A 12,083-nucleotide genomic window follows, 5' to 3' on the forward strand; every position below is an offset into this window, starting at 1 on the left:
ATTTTTACATAAGCAGTAATATGTTGCTACACAGTCATGAGCATGTTTCGATCAGCTAATTCCCAGTAATTAGATTTTTCTTATTCTTTATTATATAATAATTTTAGATTGTGTTACTTTATTTAAAATGTTTTTTTCTCAATTTCTGGTTATTCATAAAATTCGGAAAATCATACTTAGAAAAAGAGTTCAGTACAATATTATGGTTTTGTCTTGGAAGCTAAATAAAAAAGAAATCATTAATTTCACGTTGTCTGCAAATTTCTTTATATATATTATTTTATATATATATATATATATATATATATATATATATATATATATATATATATTCTATTGTATTGTTACTTTGCCTGTTCGAAGGAAACAAAATAATAAAAAAGGAAGCGGGAATCGACGATTATAAAGGAAATGGTTGTTTAAAAGCGTCTTCATTTTATTTATTTATCTCTTTTGCTTTTTATCGCTATTTTTGACTGCGCATGCGTCTACACATGCGCTGCTGGTGCAGTAACAGGGTTGTACGTCCATTCTTGATAGTCCGAAATTGCTACGTTTTTATATATATATCATTAGATGCTGTTTGCATTCGAAATTACGTTCGAATATTTTTATGTTTTTACTGAGTGGTTCATCCAGAAAAGAAAATTCCAATGTGAAATGTTTTGTTGAATGTGTATGCTTTTGTCTTTATGCCTTACGACATCTCAACATATTTTATGGTATGTAATACTAAGACCAAACAAAAGCACACTATAAACACTTAATTGTATACTATTAATTGAACGTAAGGCGCTAGTTTACCTATAGCTGGGTGGAAATTATCAGCTTTCTCAAAGCATTTGTTGATTATATATATATATATATATATATATATATATATATATATATATATATATATATGGTTTTAAATAAAATAGTAGGCGGAAGTTTCTCGAGAGCTCTTTCGGCTATCATCTCTTCAGGAGTAAATCGATAGCAATCTAAATAGTATTGTAACGAAAATAAAGAGTTATATATATATATATATATATATATATATATATATATATATATATATATATATTCTTAATTCCGTGGAATTTCCCAGGGGTCTGCTAGTACTCATTAGTAATATAATGATCTTATAGTTTTTTAATAAGAATGTAAGCGTTGTTTTTATCAATCGTGCTAACTCTATATTTACTGTCTAATCTTTAGTAAATATCGCAATGTTGTTGTTAATAATTTTCAATGTCTTTTATGTTTTTATCATATGTGCTAGATATCTTATTATTACGGGTTTTGAAATGTGTGTTCGTCTGCGCACTCTATGTATAATTCATAGTCTCGATGTAAATGTCGCTATGCTGGTAATTTCTTTTTTCTGCGTCTTTCATATTTTTGTCATATGTTCTAGATATCCCATTGTTACGAGTTTTAAAATGTGTGTTCTCTTTGGAATAACAACGGAAACGTGATATGAGGACGAAGGGGAACTTTTAATAAGTTTATTACACAACTTACTGGTGAGATAATAATAATAATTGAACGGCTGAATATGCATTGCTAATTAATTTCTTATTATAAGCTGCGTGTGTTTTTTTCCTCCGGGTGTCATTGCCGATTTTCTACTACTCCTACTACATCCAAGGGCGATCACTCCGTTGTCAGTCCAAGAAAAAGAACTCTATTTTTTTAGGTTGATCCTGGTATTTAACTTTTATGGTATTTTGGAATTCTTACAATAACACTTGTATACGTTTTATTTATCGAATCTTATCTATGTACGATTAGATTTGTTGATGTTCTTAATGTGTTTTCCGGTTCAAATGGGAATTCGTCGTTGTTCTCCTTGGGTTTTATCTATTTATCAGATTCAGAAGGTTTCGCAACATTCTGGACGTTTTTTTAGTTTTTTTTTTTTTTTTGGCTTGAGTTTCGAAGCTATATATCTTTATCAATTTTAGTTTCCTTGTTATTAAGGTAGAACAGATACTTCCATTTTTTTCTACGAAGCCCGTGATACTGTTTGTTGACAGGCGTGAAGTTGAATCAGCTAAGGTAAGGTATCTTTAATGCGTATGTTGGCGTAAACCTCTCCATCATCGTAACCTTGGTAAATGTAATGTTTTATATGTTGGAAATCCTGAGGAAGTTTAGCATTTTCAGTAACAAAATAAAAGTCTTTATGTATACGTGCGACTGTTTATACGTGCTGATCTTTTACGCGCTTTCCGTTTATTTTTCATGGAGAAAGCAACACAAGACATCCGTTGACAGGTTTCATACATGGTTTTATGAGGAAAGAATTAACGCGTCTCAGAGAGAGACTAATGTTTCCGTAGCTAGTTATTTACTTCTCAAACTTAATTATATAATTTAATGAAATAAGTAACGTACACGGACAGACATCGAAATAGCATTCGCCTTACATTAAAAGTTCTCTACCTGATTGACGGTCTCGCTCGCATGGCTTCAACCAGAGAGATTGAGCTGAAAACCTAGGTTTCTCTCAGCTAACGAAACGTGGGGATATTATTTATTCATCATCGTTCGACTCCTGTTTTGTTTGCTGTTTGACCTCTTGCTTTCCTACTTTAATTTTCTGCCACATATCTTTCATTCGACCATGAGAACGATTATGTTTTACAGATTTGGGTTTTCTGGCACTTAGTGTGATCCTTGTCAAAATCCACGTTAGCTAACTTAATTGCTATTGCCATAGGCTCCCTAATATGTCACAAATGGATGTTCATTCATGTGTGTAAAATGGTTAGTGGACATGTGGTCCCATGCATAGCATCCGGTAAAATAATTGTTATGGAGCAAACTGAGCGAACCGTTTGAAGTGTAATCGATTTATTAAGAGACTATATAATATATATAGAGTATAATTACATCTAAACATCGATGTAGCATTTTGTGGCAGTTATGGCCCTAGACCCATGACGTATACTTCTGTAACATACATTTGCTAATACACTTTTTGGTAATGATATCACTGCGTTTGTCTTGATTATTATCGGCTTGCAAGGTTACAGCCATAATAAACACAGAATGTTTATATTTTGAACCAATTAAAAGCGTCTCCGTTTGATTATAGCGTTTCGTTTTCAGGAGTTTAAGTGTAATCTATCGTAACTAATCTGAAAACATTAGTTTCCTATAAGCTCCAAAACGTGACATCATTCTTTTTTTTTTTTTTTTACATTTTCACCCCAAACAAGGCACATTGCCACTTTGGTGTAGGGGGCTACTATCAGGGGAAACATCTACTGGGGTACTATGTAGGGATTTGGGCAGCAAGATGTTGGTTCACGTTGCACTTCGCTGCCTCTGTTTTGTCTATGGTTTTCCCTGTTGCCGCCTGCCTCAACGTTACGTCACCAATCTTTCATTCAGCCTTGGAAATGAATGTTTTATAGATCTGAGTTATTATGTAAAATGTACGGAAGTTTTGATATGTTGAAGAGTAAGATCAATGAAACCATATTCTAATTAATTGTATATGCTCTATTAATATCCAAATGAAGCATCGGTTGAAAGTACATTTGCGATAGTGCTTAACTTAAAGTGGGGGCTTTAATAGTCATCCACATACAGTACTGTTTCGTTGTATCACAACTCATCATATATATATATATATATATATATATATATATATATATAAGTGAAAATATCTGTATGTGTGTGTCTATCTGTCTGTGTACATTTGCCTACCAAATAACTCTGTCAATTTTCAGTCTACAGTCTCGAGGTTTGGCACGAAGGGTATTGAGATTTGGGAAAATCTTTCTGATCGGTTTTTGGCCAGAAATTTGGTTGTTAACGGGTCAAAGTTCAACGATTTGACCGTTAAAAAACTCTACCACAATAGTCCGCCAATTTGGGGGCTAAACACTTGAAATTTTAGATATAGGTTACTTGGACATAGATCTAACTTTATAATTTGATTGGAGCCCAAAATAATAAATGTTAAGGAGTCATAATAGGGGTCAAAGTTTAAAAAAATTGACCTCTGCGGTCTCTACCAAATTACTCAGCCAATTTTTGGTCTAAACATTTGAAATTTTACATATAGTGTTTCAGACATAGTGCAAGCTTTTTAAAAAAATTTTCTGAAAATTTGGCTGCCAAGGAGTCAAAGTTGAAAAGATTTTACCTTTGCGGTCTCTAGCAAATATTAAGCGAATTTTGGGTCTAAACATTTGAAATTTTACATAAAGGTATTCAGACATGCAGCAAGCTTTTTAATCAGTTCTTGAGCGAAAATTTGGCTTCCAAGAGGTCAGAGTTGACAGTTAACCTTTGCAGACTCTACCAAACTCCTCCGCCAATTTTAGGTCTAAACACTTTAAATTTTAGATCTAGGTTACTTGGACATCAGTTAAAAATTTTAATTCAATTTGAGCCCAAAACAATAAATGTTAAGGAGTCAAAATTAGGGTCAAAGTTTTAAATATTTCAACCTCTGCGGTCTCTACCAACTTTTCCCTATGGTAGTTAAGCAAGTCTATTATATAGAATGGCATTACCGTACATATTCAAACTTTTTAATATATACATATGCACATGAAGTTATGAACAGTACATAGATCCCGAGAGAAGCCAGGCTGAACTGCTAGCATATATATATATATATATATATATATATATATATATACATACATATATATATATATAGTAGAAATGGTAATTAATAAAAACCTGAATAAAGTGCTCAATACTGTTGTAGAGCAAATATGCGTTTTATTTTTCATTACCGTATTTTACTGTTAAGTTACATTATTGTTTCGGCTACACGGCCGTTTTTTGAGTGACCACTCACCCTTTCATTCCAGCATAAACGAACATTTCTGTAAAAGTCTGAGGAAGCTACATGACGGCCAAAAAACGGTCGTATAGCCGAAACAATAATGTAACTTAACAGAAAAATACGGTAACAAAAATAAAAAGGTATATATATATATACATATATATATACATATATATATATATATATACATATATATATATATATACATATATATATATATATATATATATATATATATATATATATATATATATATATATATATATATATATATATATATTGCATTAAGTAGGAAATAATAACTTTCGGGTGTAAGCCCATTTTTAATCTATTCCGATTTGTTGCTAATATATCCAGTGTAATTCTTATCAAAATTCGCAATAGTTAACAATCGCTATTGACGTAGGTTTTCTAATATGTAATAAGAGAAGATTATAGCATAATTTAGTTGGATGTAAAGTATGTGTACGGTTTGAATAGAAAATCTAAAAAGACCATGAAATGGGAGACTTGCATCAAATCTCTTGCCAAGGTCGATGGAAAAATTATTACACCATTCTACATCTCCAGAAGATACCTCACTTTCGACGTAATTCTATATCTTTATAAGATCCAAATACGTCCTAAAATATAGCACTGCTGCTACATTTGGGGATGAGCTGCCTTGACTTAGTTCAAAACCGCCTTCGAAATCTAGTAAATAATGCCCTTTTCTCCTCAATGCAACCCCTTTCCCACCCTTTCGAGTCCGTCTCTGCTTTATTGTTATTTTTATGGCAAATGCTCCAACTGTAGTCCCCCCGCAAAATTTTCACAAAAATCGCTCGTCTAGCTACAACCACTGTCACCAATTTCCCTCATTTTTTTATCTGCCCGCCTGAAGAACTCTATGCCGCTGGCCTGCTTTCCATCTAACTATAATATGACCATCTTCAAGCCCAATGTAAAAAAATTCTTGTTTAGCTGCTCATTTAAATAATGAAAGTCTACTCAATTTCATCACTAACTATCACTACGCTGTTGCCACACTGACCACCGTCACTCAATTACGCTCATCATTGAATGGCCTTCGGGCTTTGATAATTGTTGACCCCACTCATAAAAATATAGACACATGGAGTTTAAAGTAAATCGAAAATCTACAAATTTCTTTTTTTCTTGTATTGAAGTTTATTTATCTTTCCTTTTATTTCAATTAGTATTAGTGATTTAGCCTTGGATGAATTATAAAGATATAGAAAATATAAAACATGAAAACACGAAAGGAACAATGCAATTCTCTATCTATTTATGATATAAATGCGAGAGTACCTCAGGGGTCTATCCTTGGACCTCTATTATTCCTGATATTCATAAATGACCTCCCTGATAGAATTGTTTCGGAGATGGGTATATTTGCCGATGACACCACTCTCTATAACAGATATGAAGGGAAAACAAATGAACACATATCCAAGGAAATGGCAGAAACACTAGAGGATGACCTCCAATCTGTAGTGGAATAGGGACAAAAATGGTTGGTCACATTCAATGCTGCTAAGACTAAGCTTGTTTCCTTCAATAACTACAAGAAACCTTCTCTACCACCAATAGCAATGGCCAAGAACACATTGCCTGAAAGTACTTCTTTTAAACTCCTTGGTCTAACATTTACAGGGAGTATGAACCGGAATAGATACAATGAGAGCATTGCCAAGGCTGCTGCAAGGAAGGTTGGCTCCCTCTACCGTGCTAGAAAACTACTTACGCCTGACAGTATCCTATACCTCTATAAGGCCATCATTCGCCCATGTATGGAGTACTGTTGTCACATTTGGGCTGGTGCATCTGCTGCTTGTCTCTCGCTCCTGGACAGGGTTCAAAAGAGAGTCGCCAACCTGATAGGTCCTGAACTGTCATCTAGGCTTCAGCATCTGTCCCATCGACGAGATGTTGCATCCCTCTGCCTGTTCTACAAATACTTTAATGGTGAATGCTCTGACGAACTGCAAACACTTGTACCTCCCCGACGTAACTACCCCCGACAAACCCGACAAGCTATTAAGTCTCATCCCTTTACAGTAGAGATCCCTAGGTGCAAGCCTTTTACTCCAATATTTTCTTCCCCAGAACTGCGGGTCTTTGGAACTCCCTTCCAGGATTCTGCTTTCCCAACTGCACTGATATGCAGAAGTTCAAGTGTAATGTTAACAAACATCTTTCTACTCATCTCCCTTCATAATGACCCCGCTAATTAAGTCCCTAATAGTAGCCCCCTGCTTCAAAGTGGCACTGTGCCTTGTTTGGGGTGAAAATTGAATAATAAAAAAAAAAATTTAAGAGCCAGGTTCGCCCTAAAATGAAGTACTGTTGCCACATCTGGGCAAGATCTGCTCGGCGCGCCTATCCTGCCTTGATAGAATTCAAAACCGCTTTTGAAACCTAGTAGGTGATGCTATTTTCCCTTCCCTGCAACCTTTTTTCCCACAGAAGAGACGTTGCGATCCTACCTCTGCTCTATCCCTATTTTCATAGCAAGTGCTCGACTGAACTCCAATCCACGGCCCCCCTTGCCAAACTTTCACAAAAAACTCGACAACTACAACCACTATATATGATTTCCCCCACTCTCTATCGCTGCCTAAATCTAAACGCAGATTCTATGAACAAAGCTTATTTCCCAAACTTGCCCACCTTTAAAACACTGTTCTGCTGGCCTGTTTTCCAGTTGAATACAACATAGCAATCTTCAAATCCAATTTAAACAAATTCTTATTGAATCGTCCTCATAAATAATCAAATTATACCTTATTTACACCATTAACGATTACTACACTATCATCTAACATTCATTAACCCTTATCCTCGAGCGCCTTCGGAGCTTGATAAGTGATGAATCCCAATTTAAAAAAGAAAAAAAAACAAATGGTAAAACGCTGAACTAAAAACTTGCAAGTGTCGCATGGTGTAATTCTATTGAATATTGCACGCAGATATGATCAAGTAAGAAATCATTACGTAGTCTGAACATAGTATAGTAAATTCTTCACATCATACATATTTTCGTTATCCAAAAATTATTTAAATCGGATATCAGGTATTGATAATATTTTAGTTAATAATTTATAAATTGGTTTCTATGTTGTCAGACGGAATAAGCTTATATGTATATTGTTTTAATTTCAGGTCTGCAGTTTGTCATTTAGGGATTCTGATAATCTGTTTCAAAAGGAAAGGTAAGTCTGACATCACAATTTCCATTCTCACTTGATAGGATTTGTAGCATTCAGAAATTTACGATGCAAATATGACTCAATTCAGAAATGATTTACTGTGGAGGTGGATTGTAAAGGATTCGTTGGCCACAGAATGAAAGTTTGGTAATTGACATTAGGTCTGAGTCATAGGAAAAGTGGATAAATTCCCAAAGGAAAAACAAACGGTGGACAAGGCAAGGCATTGAATGCGGCTGAAAATAAATGACGGGATAGTGGGATAAGAATTGTAGTAATTTTACACCGACACGCAAGTAGATCTAATATACACACACTGACAGCGAAGTAAAAATCACAACACAGCTGATCCACAAAATATATTATTGTTTTTATTTCACTCCGATAATCAGTTTTTTTCTGTAACAAATTTTTGTATTCTTGTTTTAACGTTCATTGAAAAATGAGGGAGTGCGTGATTAGACGGTTGGCTGGTGGGGAAGAAATGCCTAAACTCTCTCTCTCTCTCTCTCTCTCTCTCTCTCTCTCTCTCTCTCACACACACACACACACAAACACACACACACACTGACTGACTGACTTTTGTTCTGTGACGATTTTATTTATAATCACATTCTTTCCCATTGGAACTTTTAATATTTCTATTGTCTCAACCTTTTTCCAATATCTGCTCACATATTTCGGGGTCAAATTATGCATTCAATTAGATAATGGTAGAAATATTTTAATCCGTTTCCGTTTACGCAACCCATGGAATGTTTTCCTTTACGGCTTTGCCTGACAATATTTAACAGAAGGCCCCGATGTAGAACGCGTTTTCTCCTGATGACCCCATTAGCATGTTAACAGACCGGTATGCGAGATTATCCTCTGGTAGTACTCGTATGAATTATTTCTTCTCATCAATTGCTTAATCAATTTTTTTACCATGGATCATAGTTTACGACATGTGTATGAAAGTTAACTTGACTGATGTTGAAATCTATATCGATTTTAAATGACAAATTACCTTTTACATTGTTGAATAATCACTTATCAAGGAAAAGTGAATTAAAGATTTGAGTTAAAGCGAATAATGAATTGTTGGTTATGATAAAGAATATTATGAGAGAATTGAAAATGACAAATGAAATAATTCATGTTTAATTACTTATAACAGCGATTCTCAACTAGAAAAAAACCTCCTGAATGATTATTTCAGGGGCTTCAGTGAGAGATTAGAGCCACAAAAACACATGTGCATCGGCAATCGCTACTGAAAGGTCATTTTGAATTTTCTTTTTGTAGGGTTTGTATTAAATACTATTACTATTATTTTTGACAGCATTAATACATGCACTGGGCACCAACTGAACAGACAGTCAACAAGGACTACTATGTTGACGTTTTAAGGGAAGTTCAGGAAGAAGTTCTGTCAGAAGAGGCCAGCACTCATCAAATCGGTCCAGTGGCATTTCCATCAAGACAGTGATCCAGTCCACAATTCCATCCTTGTCAAAGAGTATTTGAGTAAGACAGACATCAAGACAGTTCCTCACCCATCCTATAGTCCAGACTTTGCTCCCTGTAGCTTTTCGTCATTCCCTAAGCTCAAGGAAAACCATAGAGGCTGTCGTTATAAGACAATTGAGGAGATGAAAGAGGCTGTGACGAGAGTCATTGACCTGCTCACATAAGACGACTTCCATGGGGCCTTCCGGTAGTTGTTGGAACGGTACGACAAGTGCATTGTAGCCGGAGGAGATTACCTCGAATAGAACTAGAGTTTCATGTGTGTACTATCAATAAAAATGGTCATACAAAAGACGTCTGGAAACTTATTTAAGCCAGCTCGTATGTTAGTATTAGTTATCATTGTTAGTTATCGAATGTATATTTTGAATCAGACGTTTGTTAAAGGTGGGAGGAAAATGTTTAAAATAACTGACTCATGGGAATAATCTATGACAGGTACTTATTTATATTAGATTTGATGATTTCCTTGCATTAGTCAGCAGAAAAAGCAATCCTGCGCTATTATGTTCCACTATCAAGAAGTTCTTTGAAAAATATCAATTCATGAAAATTCCGCCTGTTATAGAGGAACAAGTTTTATCTCTAAATGTCTTGCAAGATGGAATCAGAGACTGTGGCTTACTATAGCATCTTCCATGAAAATAACAATAACGTAGAGAAAGACTAGCAATATTTCTTCTCTGAAGAAATAAGGTCCTTCCAACTGGTTTGCTGAAACAGCAATATTCAATCTTAAAATATATCTGACCCTTATATAGGTAGATGCACAACGAGTCAGGTACGTTCTCTTTCACATTAGCCATTTTGGGCTTAATAGATTTCCCATCCTTTTCTATAACGATTTTATATAAGGCCAGATTATTCTGAAATAACCCTCAGTTTCTGCATTACGACTGATAGCCTCATTGCTTTCAAAATGGATTCCCTGATAATCCCCTAAAGCTTAGAAACAAGAACTCACACGAATCATAATCAGATGAACAGAGAGTTTACTCCAATGTAGTAGTGTTTATCATCGTTTGTTCTTCAGTGCTCAAAGCTAAACGGCCTTATCCTGGAGTAGTTTTGGGGTTTTTATAAGCGGTGAATAGTTAGTATATGTAAAATATCCAACTGTATTTCAACTCTACAATTTCATAGTCTGTAATAACATCCATTATAGCAAAACCTCTTCTCATTCCTTTTAAGTAGCATGAATGAATATTCGTGCTAATGCGACAAAAATTTAAAGAAATAAACAGAAAACGAGAGACTAAAAGGGAATAGAGATGGAAAGACCGAAGTAGACAGTTTGATTTGGAAAAAATAAGAGTGAGGGAAAACTTACGAAATGGGCAGTGATAAAAAAGGGGAAACTAAAAACGGGATTAATTAAGGGATAGATAGATAGATAGATAGATAGATAGATAGGAAGAGGGAAAGAGGGTGCGAAAGGTAGAGAGAAATAGAGGGGTACAGATAGAATTGCAGATAGCTGTAGAGTGATCATCTTCGATATATTATTTTTGAAAGATATTAGAGTTTTTTTTCCTCGATGACAAGCGTGTAAATTTGAATAGGAATATGAGTTAAGCCTATGGAACGCAGATTTTTTAATCGTTTTTACCCTGACCTAATTAAGAAATAATTCGCTAAAAAACACAATAGGCGATTAACAAAATTATTTGATAACGTATTAGAAGAAGGTCCAAATCTCGGCCGTGTCGTCGTTTTAGTTTTGTTTGTAGAACCGATATATCGGGTATGCAAGGTTGAAATGGTTAAATATTCAAATTTGGACAACATTTACATCGAGGACAAATAATCATTTCATGCCACGCGTGATTTTCATGACAGCAACATTTCTAAAAAAAAAAATCCATGGTGCAGAACAGGAAAGAAATGATTAATGACAAAAATTTAATCACTATGTTGTTAGTTAACAATGTTGCATGCCTCCCTCCCCAGAGATATTCTACGTCTTACGTCCACAATGAGAAAACGAATTCAAAACAAGTCTTATCGCATTACAATTATAACCGTCGTCGTCCAATTTCGCCTCGTGTCGGCCTCTCTTTCGTATCTGGGGACATCTACAAATAATGTTAAGCAAGAATGAAGAAATCACTGATTTGAAAGAAATAAGCTTTTATATAAGACTAGCATAGCAGCCCGGTGTTGCCCGGGTGTTTGGAGGTGTATGTTGAGCAAAAAAAAAAAAAAAAAAAATTTTTAACTTTGACCCCTATTATGACCCCTGAAAATTTATTGTTTTGGGCTTAAATCAAGTTATTAGGTTACGTCCACATCCAAGGAACCTATATCTAAAATTTCAAGTGTTTAGATCCAAAATTATCGGAGGGGTTTGTTAGAGTTCTGAAAGGTCAAATCGTTGAACTTTGACCTCTTAACAGCCAAATATCTGTCCGAAAACCAATTACAAAGATTTTCCCAAATCTCTGAATCTTGCATATCAAATTTCGAGTATGTGGACTTAAAATTGACAGAGTTATTGCGTAGGAAAATGTGCACAAACACACAGACAGACAGACACACACATACACACAGAGGCACATTCA

At 34.7% G+C, this 12,083-nt stretch overlaps 1 protein-coding gene across 1 annotated transcript in view; it reads left to right on the forward strand.

Annotated features, from left to right (window-relative positions):
* LOC145277587 (organic cation transporter protein-like) overlaps nucleotides 1-12,083 on the forward strand; it is an 829,203-nt gene that overhangs the window by 499,952 nt on the left and 317,168 nt on the right. Inside the window, exon 3 of the mRNA XM_080129098.1 lies at nucleotides 7,964-8,013. The gene's annotated coding sequence lies outside the window, so the exon portion shown is untranslated. The remainder of the gene's footprint in view (nucleotides 1-7,963; nucleotides 8,014-12,083) is intronic.

The sequence above is a fragment of the Euprymna scolopes genome, chromosome 6 (genome assembly GCF_053919585.1).
Source record: "Euprymna scolopes isolate OS-2025 chromosome 6, ASM5391958v1, whole genome shotgun sequence".
Classification (NCBI taxonomy): domain Eukaryota; kingdom Metazoa; phylum Mollusca; class Cephalopoda; order Sepiida; family Sepiolidae; genus Euprymna; species Euprymna scolopes.